This window comes from Camellia sinensis, chromosome 1, assembly GCF_055761805.1.
Source record: "Camellia sinensis isolate YWXY chromosome 1, ASM5576180v1, whole genome shotgun sequence".
In the NCBI taxonomy this organism is placed as follows: domain Eukaryota; kingdom Viridiplantae; phylum Streptophyta; class Magnoliopsida; order Ericales; family Theaceae; genus Camellia; species Camellia sinensis.
The window spans coordinates 65076127-65094831 of NC_138961.1; the positions used below are offsets into that span (position 1 = coordinate 65076127).

Genomic DNA, 18705 nt, shown 5'->3' on the forward strand with positions numbered 1-18705 from the left:
ACCCCCTTTCAATGGGTGCTCATTACATTTAACTTTAAGGAAAATGAGTTAGACCTTCTCAAGGAGACACTTTTTTTAACCACATCTCTCTTTGATTGGTTAATTTTTCTTTTTTTTTTTTCTTTTTTTCCTTCTCCTCCAATCACCACCCGCCACGTGTGTGTAAGGGTGATGGGGGTGGTGATTGGAGGGGGTCTCAATCACTTCCCTAACTTTAATGTTTCATGGATAAATTACACTTTGGGCGTTAAATTAGTTGAAAAGTTATTATAAATTTTTATATTATTTTTTTAAATATATTATTTAGTAAAAAGTCAAAATATTAATTAAAATAATTAATTTTCAAACGAACCCTAATGCCCTCTATATTTATCAATATCTCACTTTAATCCATCATTTTCAATTATAATAGTCAATTCCTACACTTCAAATCAAGTTCTAATTTCACCTATAGTTAATAAAACTAACGAAAATTGAAAATGAAAATACTAAAATGAACTTTTGCTAAAAAAAAGTAAGGTTGTGTTTGGTAGAGTTTTTTAAATATGATTTGAGAATAGAGTTGTTTTTTTGAGTTTGTAAGTTTTGAAATTATGATTTTAGTGTGAAAAATTTATTTAGCGAACGAGTTTTAAAAAGAGTTTTGAATTGAGTGGAAAATTTTTGATGTGACATATGATATTTGATATAAAAACTTACAACTCGTAACCAAACATACAACTCAAAATTCTATTCAAAACTCATAAAAAAATTTCAAAAAATTTCAAAATTTTTTATTTAAAATATGAAAAATAACAAGTGGCAATTATAAAAAAATAAAAAAATAAATAAATGAACTGTTCTGGTCAATCGGCCGGTCAACCGGCAGGATATCTGGGAGGACGATCGGCCGGACGTCCGGGAGGATGACCGGTTAGCCTAAATTTTTCTGCCTTGGTCAGAGTTTTCAAAAATGAGTGTGAAATTAATTTTTGAAAACCGTAAACAAATACTACGTGCAAACCAAAGGGTGAAACTAAAGTTTCAAAGCTCTACCAAATAGAGCCTAAAATTTTAATGAAAGTGTAACGGTACTAATGAGATAACAAAAATCTCATATATATTTCAAATGACAAATGCCATCAACTTTGTTAACAGTAGATGAATAGAATGGTCAGATTGTAACTTGACTTAAAGTGTAAAAAATTGACCATTAAAATTGTAAGTGAAGAAACTATTTTAATAAAAGTATAAGGGTACTAAGTATAATTTACCCATATTTTATATAAAAAGTTTAATGAATAAATATTTTCTCAAATTTTAATGACAACTCTAAGCATGACCCTATTGAAAATGAACAACAAAGAAAAAATCTCATTGTTTATGTGTATTTTATTTTTTCTTTTTAAATTTTTAAATTTAAAAATCTTTGTAGTTTATTTAAACAAGTCTAATTTGAAAATATCTCCCACTATCATACTTTAAATTAATAAAACACACACATCTATCACATATCTAACTCACATCATAACTTACCTATAATAATAATTAAAAACAGATAGGAACCATAGATAAATTAAATTAAAAAAATAGAAACCCACAATTCCATTTTAAATAAATTGAAAAAAAAAAACAAACAAACAAACAAAATAGAAACCACACAAAAAATAAAAAAATAAAAAAAAGTTAAGAATTTATATATGGATCTCAAAAAACTATGACAATATATAAATTTGAATTATGATTTAGTGATATAATTATCTATTTTTTTTTTTTATGTACATCTATCAAAAATTTAAATTATTTAATGGGACAAATTAATAAATTTTTAAGTCTTATTTAAAGAATAATCCGATTAGTTACCCAACTCTTAGACTTCGCGGGCACTAGCGGATGAGCTAACAGATTGGGTTAAGTGAGGTCTAAGTTGTTGGAGATAACATTATCTTATTCCATAAATTTATTTATTTTTTAATTTCATTTTTTTTCATGTATGATTCTCTTTCTCTGCTGTTAGTTTGGTTTTAGTGTTAGTTTTGGTTTTAGTAAGGTTTATGTGTTTGTTTACATATTTGCATGGTAGAGAAGAATTATTAGTGATTATGGTTACAATCGAAGTATCTATGTCGTTTTGTGCCAAGGATTTTAATTAGATTTTGTTTTCTTCAATGAAGACCATAAAATTGAAGTAAAACAAATGGGTATCAAAAATTTTTATTTTTTATTGTCATTTTATTTTATAGAAAATGTAAAAATTTATTAAGAATTCAAGATTTTACTATAACATTAGGTAAATTTAAAACTTTTAAATATCATTGTGTTTAGGGATGAACAGCAGATATACCGATCCGTCAAAACCGACCGAACTGATGTGTGATGATAAGCGGACGGTTGCGGATTGATTTTCTCCAATTCGCCAATTTGGCGGACGGATAGCGGATTTAAGGTTCTTTTGGCCGCAACCGAACCGCCAAACCACGAGCACCTTTAGTAATTTATAAAACTTTGTGTTTTCAATTGAAAAAAAGTTCCAATATTTTGTTAAATAAAGTTTTCAACTTGAATATATTTTTTGAATTGAAAAAAATAAACGTATTATTTATCCATATTTTTTGATTTTTAAATCTAACTCTAAAAGTAATAAATAGAAAATATGATATATGCTAGTTGATTTTTGTTAACATATATAAATGTAACAATACAGAGACATACAATCTCTACTATTGTTCTGTTCATGGTTTTGATAGTTTGAATTGTTTTTATATTTTAAGAACCACAGATTGTAATATTTTATGTGGATAATGCATGCTGTGATTGTAATATGTGGATGAGGCATGCAGTGATTGTGATATTCTAAAGTTTCAAACTTTCTTTCTTTGGATGAGGCATGCAGTAATTGTAATACTTTTTTAAGTCATTGACTGTAATACTTTGTTCTTCTTTTTTTTTTTTTTTTTTTTTGAGGAAGTGCACAAGTTGAATTATGTTGAAAATTTATAAAATTTCAAACCGCCACACAAATTCGTATCCATCTGCCAAACTGCCAATCCGCTTAATCCACATCCACCGGATTGGCAGACGGATGCGGATTGATTTTCTCCAATCTGCCAATTTGGCAGACGGATGGTGGATTGGAGGTTCCGTGGCAGCAATCGACCCACGCCCACCCCTAATTGTGTTATTTATTTGTATCATCTTTCTATCCCATTATACTATTACTGCTATTTGTTAGTTTAATTATAATTCAATTAATTTAAAATAAAAGATTAATATAACTTTTCATATATATTATAGTTAATTTGTTACAATTATAGTTGTATATAATAGCATAATATATAGGGATAATCTCTAAATATAATTTCTATTTTTTATGTGATTAAATAGTCCATCTTAAATAGTACATAGAAGAGTTAAATGACTTCTTTTATCTTTAAAAAATCCAATCTATTTTTTTTAATTTTTAATTTTTAAATTGGAACATCAATTGTTTATATCCATAAAACAAAATTGATAAACACATACCCAAAACCTACAATTTTTTTTATTATGTTTTTAATATGTAAGATATTTATAAATGGAAAATGTTTAACACCTCAATTTTTTTTTCATAATCTGAATTATAATGATGTAGTCATAAGTGCCAATTTTTTATACAAATATGAGAAGAAAATTAATTAAATTATACATTTCAACCAATCACATACTCAAACTTTAACTATTTCATGATGTTATTTCATTATAATTCCAATTAAGAGAATCTTTAACCCGTAATATTTTTTTTTATCAAATTATAATTTGATAAAAATTAAAAAGGTGAAATGTTGAAAGTTATATTGTTTTTTTTCCACCAAAATTGGTGAAAAGAAAAAAAAAATTGGGATAAGAATGAATTTATTTTAAAAATTGTTAAAAATTTAATGAAAAAGTTAAAGTAATTCATATCAAATCAAAATTTGTATTCAAATTTAAAATCAAATTAGATAAAAAATAAATTAAAAGAAAATGATGAAAGTTTGAAAATATTTTGAAACCTTCTTATTATTAAATACTAGAAATTCATGTGTGTATTATATATGTATTGTATTTTTAGTTATGAAATTGAAATCAAAATAAATGTAACTTACATTATTGGATTAATAATGGAAACATTACATTAATGATTGTTAAATATCACTTCACTTCACATTTAATAATAAAATTGCACATTTGTCTTAATTATAACTTTTATATTTGTATATTTTCATAACAAGAAGAGGTATGTCATAACTGATTTAATCTTATTTAATCAGATTTAACTTTTTTTTAATCCAAATTATCAAAATTTCACTAAATAGATTTATATATATATTTTTTAATTTTTTTAAACTAATAATTCAAAAAGTTATATTTATAAAAGTTAATTTATAAATTTTATGTATACCACAAGACAAAATATTAAATTATTTCAAAATAATTATAATAATTTTTTTTTAATTTATAAAATCTCCCACTAGTTTTTAAATTATGAAACGTGTAATAATTGTGTGTTTTAAGGTGTTAAAGAAATTAATTTTGTTTAAAAGGTTAAAAAGTCAAAAAATTTATTAAACCGGTTTAAAAAAATCAAATGTCATATCAAATTATTTTTATCTAAAAATCAAATTTTTAAATATACTAATTTCTTTTAATTTCTTAAGAAATATTAAAAAGAAGTAACTCTAAACCCTCCTAAATCTCATTTTAACACGAGTCGTTCATTGGTTCTCTATTTTTCAATAGAAGATTGACTCATTGAGTCTTCTGAAGGGAGACTGAACTCTTGATACAGAACCATTCAGTACAATGTTATATAAACATAAAAATTATATCAAAATTGTTTTAAAAATGATGCGACAAATAGGATCTGAAAATGACTGTCGGTTTGAAATCCGTTTGTAGCCAGGTTAAGCCTAGTTTGTCTAAGCCCGAGCTCAATCTAGACCCCAGGCCTGAGCTTGGAATGTGTGTTTTCTAGCTTGGTCCACGGGTCCAGCTCAAAGACCCACTCAAAGATCTGACATACTAGGTCCACCTGAAGCCCAATGTCAGTTTCAAATTATTTTGATAAAAAACTTTAAAAAAATGATTAGGTCCAGCCCAAGCTCGGGCCAATCTACCACCCCGAGTCCCGCCTCGTTAGCCCGCCTGAGGCCCGAGTACCCCCTGGGGCTAGGCTTGGTCTTGTGCCGATATTTTGTGTGAGTGGGTTGACTTGATTTTTTGTGGGAGCTCATTAGACTTGACGGTAGGCTGGCCCAAGCTTGCACTTGAGCCCAAGCTCTGGGGAACCGAGCCAGGCCATTTTTATAACCCTAGTGACAGACCTTTCAAGCTTTTGTTTTTTTTAAAAAAAAAATAATAGGAATTCTTTTCATAGATTTTGGAGTTTCTCTCTCTTAATTATGTATTATGTTTTGATCTTAATTTTTTTTTATTATAATTCATCATTGGATTTTATTGTAATCTCACATTAAAATTCTGTTACATCAGTGTAATATTTTCTTAATTAAAATTTTCATAATATTTTTTTTTTCAAAACACAAGCACAAAAATTTGCAGTTAACATTTTGTTTCAATAATGCTACAATAATTATATTTATTTATATATCATAAAATATTCGTCATTTTATATGTCACTAATATATTAATAATTAAAAAAAAAATTAAGGACAGATCTTATATATTTGTATAAGAGTTTGAGGACAATAAAAATTTAATTGCTAGTTTGAGGACACAAAGAATAAGAACAAAATTTAACATAAATGGTCAAAACTAACCTTATAGCCTTTGAAACCCTAGAACTCTCCATCACTCTACATTCTCTCTCTCTCAGCTGTGTTTATTGGCGCTGTTTCAACATCTATCACCACCTCAATTACATTCATTGCCGCTGCCACTACTTCTATTATTTACACTCAAAATCGTTGCTACTGCCATAGATCTCTTAGTCTCTTCTATCGTTTAGTGTTAGATGTGATTTATTCATTCGAAATAATCATTATCATCACCGATCTGTCAAGCACCAATTCTATCTCTCTCTTTGATGCATCTTACTAGTTTAGATCTAGACGTTACTTACTTTCAATGAAGTTTTTCATTTTCTATGTTATTTTATTTATTTATTTGTTGATTATTATGTTATTAGTTGACAAAAATTGACTATTGTTATCTATTTTGCATGTTTTTCTCCTCAATCTATTCTCTTTTTTACCATTTGTGATACTCAGTGAAATATTTTTGAATAAAATTAATGAAACTACTATAGTTAGTGAAATTTCACTAACCTTGTGCAATTTCATTTTTTTTTTTTGGAGCTGTAAATTTGTACTTTTTACTCTTAAATTTGAAATCAAGGATCTAATTTTGTATTTGATCAATTTTATAATTTCTAGCGCTTAAATAGAATTTTCATAGATGTTATAAAATATTTTATTTTAAAACAAAAAACAATTAAAATTTGTCATTTTAAAGTCCTAAATTTGAATTTATTAGTCCTAAATTTGAAATTAGAAACCTTTTCTTTTTTCTTTTTTTCTTTTTTAAATCAGTCCTTAAATTTACAATTTTTAGTGGGAAAATTTGAAAATTCTCACAGTACAATTTCACTACCACGTAACAACGAATATAATAAATTGTGAATATAATTGTAAGGGAATTTTGGTCCAAAATTGCTTTTGTGCTTTGTTGGTGGATCTGCACTAGCTGTAAAATTGTTTTCCCTTAAGCTAATACAAAATATTATCTAAGGAGTTGAATAAAAAAAATTCTAATTAAAATCAAGAATTAATTATCTAAAAGTCTTATTTATAAATGTTATGGTAGCTCAGGTTCTATTTAAGATTTTTTGAATTAATAAGTCGTATTTAGTAAAACTGAGAATATTATTAGTTTTTTCTATTTTTTAAAACTAAGAACATTATTAATTTTGCATAGTAATGTTTCAGATAATTGTTTCACTAACTGATAAAAAAAATCAAAGCATGAGATTAAATATTTTTATCATTCTACTTATTAGTTTGATTTAACTATCCAATAAAATCGAGAATATTATCAGTTTTTTTTTTAACTGAGAACATTATTAGTTTTTTCATTTTAAAGTTTTTTTTTTTTTTTTTTGCACATCAATGTTCCATTATCATGTTCCTTTATAAACACAAAATTTTTAGTTTTGCACAAAAAATAATTCAGTTTTTTCAAAAAAGAAAAAAAACTTACATAATTTTTTTTTTAGTTTTTTCAATTTGAAAGTTGATATTTTAAAGTTTTGAAAATCAAAATAAATGTCAAATCATCATGTTCCTTTATAGATAATCATAAATGATGAACAATTATTATTTGAAGGGCAATTCTGACTATTAAATATTTAATGGAACTTGAAAATCTAAAAAATTTTAATTAAGACTTAATGAAATATAAATTCATAAATTAAAATTTGTGTGTAAATACTGCTAAAATGAATGATAAAACCCTCTAGAGGTTTATTAAAAAAAAAATGGAGAATTTTTATTAGTCACGGAATTTTGCATCACTATAAGAAAGTGACAGTGATTTGCACCACATGCAGGTGGTAAGAAACATCCTTAATTCATTTAAAAATAAAAATAAAAATTAATTAATTAATTAATTAATGGATGATAAAGTCGCCCATATATATCATGCGGTTGGTTGGAACAAGGAAATATCCTTTGATTACATATGAGCAAAGTTGCATATAAGACTTTCCCACTTACATGCCTACCACTTATTATTCATCTTTTATATAATATTGTAATATTATTTAGGGATGATAGGGAATGTATTATATGTAATTTTATATGTATTTTTTTGATATATGTTATGAATTTTTGTGACAAATGTTACGCAATTTTTTAATACAGTTTTGACAATTTATAATTTAAATTGAAAACACACATTTTTATGATAATATTATACAAAAAATATATAATATTACTACAAATATATTGTAAATTCTCGTAATTTTGTCAAAAAATTACATAATATTTGCTACCAAACTATATAACCTGTATCCAAAAAAATACGTAATAAAGTATATACAAGACACAATACTGAAGGAATTTCATTTATTTATTTATCATGCGAGTTGTCATTTAAAAAGAACAATATTAGATGCTCTAAAAAATATCAAATTTTTTATACAATACTCATATGTTGTAAGACTTACACCATATAGGACTCACTCTCATATCAATATATATGTAAAAAAGTTTATAATTTTATTTTTTTTGAATCTCTAACAATTTTTTATTAGAAATGGAGATAAGTGACGTGTTGTTAGTGACAACTGATGTCATAAACCAAATGTAAAATAAAAATGTGGTTATTGAACATGGTGCTCCGTCACTCATAAATGATACAACAATGATTTAGAGTATTAATTTTGATACTCTAATGAAGTACTAATGACATGATGAGGAGAGAGAAAAAAAAAATTAAGACTAAAACATCACATCATAATAGGTGAGACTTACTGTCAGCTCATAAGAGTTGGCTTTATAATTCAAAAATTAGAGCTTCAAAGTATTGGTGTAAACGACACCTTTTTTTTTGGTTAATGGGCTCTGTCACTTTTCTGGCCCAACAACGATGAACCCACTTGTGGGCCATATTTATGGCCTGTGCACCAACACCGATCGTATTTTCATAATTCAATCTCTTGGTCTTTTAAATCTGTATTGATCATTAAAAAAAAAAAAAAATTAAAATGATTTGATATTATAATCATATAATTTTATTAAATTTGTCTTAAAAAAAATGAATGATATGTTTTATAAGGTATAGTTTTAATCCTTTTTTAAGAAAAATGTGAACTACAATTATTTTATCAATATGATTTTAGAAATATAATTAAATCATATGGTTACAATTATTATATCAATTTTTTTTTTTAATTAGATGAAATATACATAGGAGCCTAAACAATTAACGAATTACATTATTGAAGTGAAGTCTTTGATGGATCCACGGCAGGATTGAACTATTCGATACTTAGGGGTGTAATTTTGCTCGTGGCTCGCGGGCGACCCGAGATGGGCCCAGCCCGTTAAGGCCCGAGGCCTTGGGCCTGAGTCTGGGCCAACGTTTTGAAGCTCGGCTCATCGGCCCGCCCAAGGCCCGCCTAAAAAGCTTGGCCCGAGGTCTGGCCCGCTCGAGGCCCAGTGCTATTTTTAATGAAAAATAATAAAATTTTGGTGAAAAAAATTAAAAAAATTGTTTAGGCTAGCCTAAGTCTGCCCAAAGCCCAAGCCCAGGGGCTCGACCCACTGACACGCCGAAAGCCCGAATACCCCTAGGCCTGAGCCTAGTTTTCTAGTCCGTGGGCCAGCCAGACTCGGGCCCAATTTTTAGCAGGAGTCCGCAAGGCCCGACATGGGCCCGAGCCCGAATGAGCCGGGCCGGGCCGGGCTAAAATTACACCCCTATTAGTACTCTAGAAGATAGGGAAAAAATTATATTCTTAATAAATTAGTAAATTTAGACCTCAATTTCCTTGCTTCAAATTTATCCATTCAAATGAAAATCAAAGCTTTGGTTGGAACTTAAAATTTGATCATGAAACCAAATAACCAGGGGGAAAAAAAAATGAGAAGAAAAAAATATATATTTTAACTGTTTGGTTTGATTTTGGGAAAAAATTTGGGGAAAAATTCTCTACAAACAAATTTTCAAAAGTAATCAAATCAAACAAATTTTTCCAAAAAAAATCTAAAAATTTTGTTTGGTTTACTTCTTTCCAAAATTACATTCTCTCTCATACACATCAAATCAATCACTTTTTTAAAACTCTCTTTCCAAAATAATTTTTCAAAACCATTTCTAAAAAAAGACAAATCAGATAAATTTTCATACTTTTTATCTTAAAAATTACTCTCCCAAAATCAAACCAAACATACCTAAATTTCTCACCAAAATACTTTCATAATTTTTTTTTTCTTATGTACGATGAGAAATGCTTCTATTGGTGGCGTCATACTCAACCCACAAACCCCATTATCTTGATCTTCACAAACCTCATTATCTTTCATGGCAATTAAATGTGAATCTTGTGCTGAAGTGTCCTTTCATTCAACGCACTAAATTGGCTGTAATTATTTTTCAATCTTTTGCTCTAGTGTTTTCTCATCCGACCCACTAAATTGGCATTTTTGAGCTATAATATTATATATTTACTCTGATTTTTATTTTTAAAGAAATATCAATGTGTGCCTTATAATTTTATTTTGTATATGAACTCCATGATACACCAATTAAATCTTAATTACACAACTTTTTTCATGATAATTTTTTTAACACAATTTAATGATAATTTTTTTTTTATTTTTTTTATTTTATTTTTTATTTTTTTTGAGTCTTAGCTCAAGTGTATCAACTAAAAGTGATTAAGAAAATGGAATTTAATTTTTTGTATTATGTGTGTATTAATTTAGAGACGAAAACAAATACTCTAATTGTGACACTCCAAATGTTTAATTAATACCATGTTAATACCTAATTAAAAAAAAAATAAAGAATAATAATAATAAAATAAAGGGCAAACTTCACTTTATCTCCTGTGGTTTCGGCCGTGTGCGATTTACCTCCCTGACATTTGAAAATCATCACATATCTCTTATGTGATTACTGAATTGAAATGTACACTAATTTTTGTTAACAAAAGTTATAAATTGATAATTATATTCTCATAATCATCATCCAAACTCAAACATTTTCCTTCTGATTCTCTCTTTCCGAACAAAAAAAATCTAACCAATACGATCAATCATTAAGAATGAAGAAAAAGGAATAAAGACAAAAACATAAAGTAAATGGTCCTCTGTAGCTTCTCTCTCTAAAATTTAGAGAGAGAAACTCCCATCCCACTTTGATTACTAAGTTTTACTCCAGCAATTGCTCTTGCAAGAATTATAATCCAATTGTTGAAGACAATTAAGAAGACACTACAAGAAATTACACTTTTAGCGATCAAATTTGGCTACTAAAATTAATTTAGTCGCCAAAAGTCAGCCCTTTGGCGACTAAAATTTGAACTGGTCGGCAATGTTTCATATTTTAGCTACTAAATTTTTTTAGTAGCCGTATATTACTTATTGGTGACTAAAACATAATTAGTAGCTAAAAAATGACCCAATCAGCGACTAAAAAACAGTTAGTCGCTAAAAATAGCCTAATAGGCGACTAAAATACAATTAGTAGCTAAAAAGTTACTCAATAGGCGACTAAAAATGACTTAGTAGCTAAACAATGACCCAATCAGTGACTAAACAACAGTTAGTCGCTAAAAATAGCGCAATACGCGACTAAAATACAATTAGTAGCCAAAAAGTTACTTAATAGGCGACTAAAAATGACTTAGTCGCTAAAAAATTACCCTATAGGCGACTAAAAAAATTTTGGTCCCTAAATGTATAATCTTTAGCTACTGAAAATAATTTAGTCGGTATTAATTTACTTTTACCTACTAAATTTTAGTCGGCGATTATAATTAAAAAATTTTAAAATTGGACTTCAGATTTCGGAGGGAAATTTAATTGGCTACTAAAGTCGTTAGTCGGAAAAACGTCATTATTTATTATTGGTGACTACAAAAATTAGTCGGGAAAGAAATCTATATATAAAAAATACAATTCCACACGCTCAGCTGTCTCTCACTCTGTGACTCTCTCTCTCTCTTTCTCACTCTCTCACGCCTCTGCCCTCCTCCAGCTCTCTCTCTCGCCTTTGTCTCCATCGTCGTCGGGTACGGGAGCATTACCGCCATCACACATGAGCACCACCGTCAATTGATGGGTCTGCTCAACTAGGTATTGTTTGTGTTATACCTATACCTATACTTCAAATTTTTTAAGAAGATTCGAAGTCGTTGATGGGTCTGCTCAACTCCGGAGATCAACGGCCCTTCGATGAAATCATGGCGGATTTCAACTCTAATTTCCCTCGCCCCCTCCATTTCACTCTTTGCTCTCACCTCTCCTATCTCTTAAGGGCAACTCTCTCTCTCTCTCTCTCTCTATATATATATATATATAATTTTTTTATGTATCAATTGTAATGGAGATTTTCATACTTGATTAAGATAACACAATGTTTGGGAACTTGGGTGAGAAAAGAAAAGAAAGGATCACTTAAGTTATAAGAGAAAATAAAAGAAAAGAAATGATTGTGATTTCTTTCATTTTTGTTTGGATAAGGAAGAAATAAAAAAAAATGATTGCGATTTCTCTCATTCTTGTTTAGTTAGATTTCATTGAGAGAAAAGAAAATAAATTATTTTATGTTATATTACCAAAATAACCTTTTTATGTTTTCAATCATTTTATTTCCTTTATTTTTATAGGAACAAAATTGGTATTATGAAAATAATGGTTTCTTTTCTCTCCCAATCTCCACACTTTTGGGAAGATTGAAAATGAGACTTATAAGAGAAATAGGTTTCTCTCCATTTCTTCCTATTTCTCTCCACTGAAGTTATCCAAACAAATAAAAAAATACACATCTCTTCATTTCTTTTATTTTCTCTCCAAATCACTCAATCCAAACATAGCGTAAGATACTAAATTTAGCTGATTGGAGTTTAGATGTAAGAATTTGGAGAGTTAGGGCTTTGTTTATTGGCCATATGAGGTGTTGGGTTCTGAGATTGAACTTGGAATTGTTGTTAGGTTTTGTACGCAAACACGAATATGCACACTGTTTGGTTTTTGAAAATTGAATTATGAGATTTTGGGAATTTCTAGTATGGGTGCTTATTAACACTGAAAGGGGGCTAATTTTGCTCTTTATGCTAGTCATAACTTTCGTATCAATTGAAATTCTAATTCAACTCAACTTTATTTTGGGGTTTCACTAATCTTTGCTTTCTTTTTTCACTTTATTCATGTTCTTTTTCTTCTTCTAAATTTTTTTTTTTAAATTTATTTTTGGTTAGGGTTTCACTTAAACATTGCTAGATGTCTACGTACTAATCTGACTGCTCTTTGCTTGCCCTTTTCTTGCTTTGTGTTTAACACTGTGTGAGTGAAAAAGAAGACAAATGAATTAGGGAAAAAATGTTGAGTATGCTATCTATTTGTAATTTTAAATGAAAAGATTGCCATTCCTCATATCTTTATTTGTTGGACCCTTTGCAGCTCTGTTATTTCGCATTTATCATTTCACTGTCTAATTGAGATGGCATATCATCATAAATTATTTTTTGGCATAAGTAAATTTGATCATCTGGTTGGATGCAAGCCTTATTCTCCCTCATTTTCTCCCTGAATTTTATATTAAATTTTGCGACCTCATAGATACCTAATGTGAATGATGAATTTTCTGGGTTGTGGTATTGCTTGGTGATTGCTAATAAGCTACATATTGTTACAGAACAAGAAGATGCTTAAACCTACTCAACGTTTGGTTACTCTTGCTATTCTAAATCAGACTTATTCTTCCGAGCAGTCTTCTTCAAATTCGTTTATACCTTTCCTTATAAATGTAAGTATACTCGCCATGCTTGATATTTAGTTGCTACAACAAGCTAGTCTAGATTCTCTTACGCTGTGTTTGGTTGGGGGATTTGGGAAGGGAAATGGAAAGGGAAATGGAAATGAAAGGAAAAGGAGAAAGAATTAATAGAATTCCAAATCCCAACTATGTTTGGTTGTGTTGGTTATAAAATAGAATTGATGTCCTAAAAGGTCTCCTATTTCTTTATTTATTTCTCACCCCCTTTCTTTTCCCATATATTTTTTATTATAACCAAACATAAATAGGATTACATTCCTCATTCCTTTTCCAAATCCCACCCCAAAAACCCCAACCAAACACAGCATTAGGGACTGCTGCTAAGTACCTAATAGTGCGTTACGGTTGAAACGCATTAAATACTATCATTATGAAGAGATGGGAACTCTTGTTGTTAAGGTAAGCGTGGAATTACAGAAATATATTACTGGCAAATTTAGTTTCTGTTGTTTGGATAAAAATTGAAATTTGAATGCACCTTGTAATTGTAGCCTACCTTTGCACGATTATAATTTATATCAACAGTAACAAAACAATACATTTGAATTGAACCTCATATCTCAAATGCTAATGACTCTTTGGGGACCTATTTCCCTCTTGAAGTAACACTCACAAATTGATGGTTACCTATTTCCTATATTTGTGAGTCTTGGACCTATTTCTTTGTGTTACTGTATGGTTTCCATATTGTCTTTTTTGGTTTGTTGAGGAAAACTTGATTGAAGCTTTTGCTAATCTTGTGAATCACTAAAACTGCTTGGATTCCTTGGATTGAGGCACAGATGAAAATTTTATACTGTGTACTTCAAAATATGTAAAGTGTGTATTTTGTTTCCATAGCCACATACTTCAAAATAGGATGGAAAATTCTTGAAATCCCTTTAGGAGAATGCTATGATGTGATCGTATGCACCTTATGCAAAAAACATAACTTCATTTTGTATAACTTTTTTTCTTCACTATAAATATAACTTTTTTGCTTCTCAGAAAATATATAACTTCTCTCACAAAAAGCATACTTTAGTTATACATAACTTTTAGGTGCTCATTATAACTTCAAAATTCATAACTTTTATCACAAAAATCGTAATTTTCGTCTCACAAAATATACAACTTCTCTCTCAAAAATTATAACTTTTCCTATAACCTCTCCCATATCTTTATGATTCTTGGGGCTCTTTTTGAGTTTTCAAATAACCAGTTTGTGGATTCAGATGCTATGGCCCTTTGAATCAAATAAAATAGCTGTGCTTTGGTTTAGATTTTCGTTGATCTGGGATAATTTCTGTGTTTTTAAGATATGGAATTTCAGACTTTATGGTTTTGTTTACCCTCTTCTACTTTCATCTATTGAAAGCACTTAATTCTTGAAAAATTAATTGTTTTTCTCTTCAATTCATTTAATTCAAGTAATGTGTGAAACAATCTTTAGATCATATTATGCAGGACCATTCAATTTTGAAATAGGAGAGACAAAGGGAAGCCTTCCCAAACTACATTACTGGATGTCAAATAGTTGGTCCAAGGTTATAAATTTGTTTTGAATGTCAAATAGCATTTATATTACCCATATTTCTTAAATAAGCTCCTAAATTGATGATCTTTGTCTGCCAGGTTTCCAAAATCATATATTTGGACTCTCCAGCTGGTGTTGGATTTTCTTACTCGGGAAATAAATCCGATTACATTACTCTACATGAAAGTCACAATTTTATAATTTGTTTTCTTTTGAAGCATTATATTTATTTTCTTGCAACTGAATTTGGCAACTCATTAGTTTTGGTGTATAGACTACAATATTATAGAGATTATTTTACAAAAAAATGGTTTCCAATAAAATCCTGTTCATTCTTGGAGCACACAAAAATTGATTTTCCAGAAACAAATCATATTATTTTCCATGCTGAAGAGAAAACTTGCTTTTAGTATGCTTTGTTTGGTTGTTGGAGTAAAAAGCACAGCACCAAGTGATTTCAAAAGATAGTATTGAGCATGTAACTTGCTATGGTGAGAAACCAAGCGATTTCATGGAATTTTCATTAACTGCAGTGATTTATTCTTGAAAGAGCCTAAAAACATATATAATTTCACAGGTACAGATATACACTAAGACCAAGGAAATTATTATTAAATTCTTGTATAGCCATGTTCACAAAGACTACAATTAACTACATTTATAGACTAACCATTTGCTGTGCAGGTCTAAGCCAACCCTGCTGTAGAAGATTAGACAAATCTCTAGCAATGGTAGCTCGACCAGACACCCACACCTCACTTGATTCATTTTGGTCATCTTCTTCAGGCATAGAGTCTTCCCAACATCGAGTCATTACTGGTAATGCTGCAAAGCCCTGTTCAACCATCTATTGTGAACCAGTGTCAGTTCATTGCTAAAATTCATTATTTATAGAAGCACTGTTAAGAGAAAACTATAAATATCTTAACTATCAGGAAGAAGGACAAAAATACACGCACAGTTAAATAACCAACTCTATAAATTGCAACCATTTCTGATATTCTCCATAGATATCAGAAATTTGAAGGACTAAATGTAATTGAAATTTTAAAGATGAAATAAAGAAAATGGTGATTGTTTAAGGGATAGAAGTGAAATTAATCCGTTGAAGAATTCATTATTTTTAGGCTAATATTTTGATTAATTTGAATTGAATTTTGGTTTCAGAAGGAAGATTTAGGGACGATTTCACTTGGGATTTTGTATTCATCTTTCATGGTTTTTTCTTTGGTTGCTGCATTGGTGGCTCGATTTCTAGGGTCGAAAAATGCTCTTATTCTTGGGACTACTGACTATTGGTTGTTCATAGCAGTGAATTTTATACCAACATGGTAATTAGTTTCTCGTCATAGGTAAATTTCCTTACTTTTGTTCAGGACAAACATGATAATTAGTTCCTGTCAATTTTTGCAATTTATACTAAAAACCATGTTAGATGTCAAAAGTTAAACACATATATTATTCCTATTTGTTAAATTTTATGTTGCATCTGGATGGAGAAATAGGTGGATAATGGGAAGCTTATATTAATTTACTATTTCTCTATCGTAAGAAGATTTACAAGTTTTTGTTGTCAAAATTATTAATATTTGTGGTGATTTATGCCAGTTTGTGGTGATTTAGAGTTGAAAATGTCATTAATTTAGTCGACAAAAAGGGGTTTGAGGGGCGAAAATGCGAAACAGCCCCCGAACCACCGTTGAAAATATCATAGAATCGATGTTCGTCTACCATTCCATGTTTGGGTGTCTTTCATTAGTTAATAGCTATTACTCTCCTTGTCTTTTCATGTTTAAAATTAATACAGTTGCTATATGTCGTCCAGAAGTGCCTTTATAGGCACCAAACTAGTGACATTTTTTTAATTTGCAGATGGTTTTGGACATACAAATGTGGATATGATTTTTTTTGACAAGTACGGTAGGGAAAACAAATGTGGATATGGTTTTGGACATACAAATGTGGATATGATGGTTTTGGACATACAAACTAATGACTTGTATTATATATAGAAATGAAATGAATGGTTTTGGTTAGTCCTGTATTATGTATGAAATGAAATTATTGACGTTGGATTAGACTTGGTTCGTATGGAATTTGTATTATATATAGAATTGGACGTTCAATATTAATGTTTTGGATGGTTGGAACTAAAATGTGTGCACATTGTTGAATGCTTGAATGGTTGATAATATATTTAGCGTTGATGGATTATATTGGTTATACAGGATATAGGTTGTACAAAAAATGGATACAGGTTGTTTATAATTTTTTTGAAAAAAAAAAAAAAAGTATTTGGCCACCAAATATTTTGGTAGCCAAATATGTAATCAAATATTTTGGTGACAAATAATTTAGTAGCAAAAACATAACCAAAAAATTTTTTGCTACTAAATAGTTAGTAGCTAAAACAATTGAGAGTGAGAGAAATAAACTATTGGCCACTAAATTTTTTAGTCAAGGAAAAAAAAGGATATCATTTGGCGACTAAAACATTTGGTGGCAAAAAGTAATGTATTCTATTGGTGACCAAAATATTTAGTCTCTAATAGTTGGTTAAAATTTTCATGTAGAACTTTTAGTGACTAAAAAATTAGTGGCCGAAATGTCACGTTTGCCGACTAAGTACGGATTCGTAGCCAAATGTTCACTTTCGGTGACTAATTCTTTCGTAGTAAAAAGTAACACCTTCCCCGACCACACGAATGTTAGTAGCCAAAAGTCACATTCGGCGACTACTGGTTTTAGTGGCGAAAAGCTAACATTTGCCGACCAAAAGAAGTTTAGTAGGCAAATGTTACACTTTCGGCGACCAAATAAAGTTTAGTCGCCAATACTATCGCCGACAGGGTATAGGCAATGAACTTGGCGACAAAACCTTTTAGTCGCTAAATCGTTTCAGCGACCAAATTTCTGACTTTTGGCGACCAATATTTTGGTAGCCAAAAGTGACATTACTTGTAGTGAGAAAAGAATAAGAGAATATAAGATAATGAGGGGAGGAAAAGTAGAAAGGAAAAAAATAAAATAAAAAAAAAGTGGGTAAATACATATACAAATGCAAACCCATTTGTATATATATACATATATATCTATATAATAAGGGAAGAGGGTTTTTGAATTTATCCTAGAGACAATTGTCCTACTAGGACATTTTAATGATCATGATTCATTTCTGTATTTAGATGGATAGCTGAGATGAAAACCTTCTTCTCACTGTACCTGGACTTCCCGCCCTAGAGCCAAAAACTTTGCAACCATCCATCCTCATCTGTCGCACCTCACTTTTTCACATTTTAAATTTCAAAACACACCCATCCTTATCTCCTCTTTTTGCAACCACCCATCCTAATTTCAAATTTTCAAAATTTCAGAAAGTCTAACAAACACCTATGCTAATTTCAAAATTTCCCACGCTCAATTTTGCAACCACCCATCATCATCTCCTTTTTTTTTTCTTTTTTTTTTCTTTCAGTATCACTTCCAATTTTCAAATTTCAAAACACCTACGCTCATCAAACTCTCTATAAACTCTCATCTCTTTGTCTTTCAGTCTCACTCCCAATTTTCAAATTTCAAAACACCCACCCTCTCTCTCTCTCTCTCTCTCTGTGTCTTATTTCCCACTGCAACACCGGTACATCTCTCTCTAACGGTGATACATCTCTTTC

General features: G+C 29.5%; 1 long non-coding RNA gene across 2 annotated transcripts; it reads left to right on the forward strand.

Annotated features, from left to right (window-relative positions):
• The first annotated feature begins 11608 nt into the window (after positions 1–11608).
• Positions 11609–17190, forward strand: LOC114309998 (uncharacterized). 2 transcript variants are annotated; one of them, XR_014335754.1, is made up of 6 exons: positions 11609–11816; positions 13378–13488; positions 14965–15044; positions 15719–15853; positions 16202–16365; positions 16907–17190. It is a non-coding gene; the product is annotated as an uncharacterized LOC114309998 (long non-coding RNA). The 2 variants fall into 2 exon arrangements; XR_014335751.1 differs by lacking the exon at positions 16202–16365.
• Positions 17191–18705: the final 1515 nt, after the last annotated feature.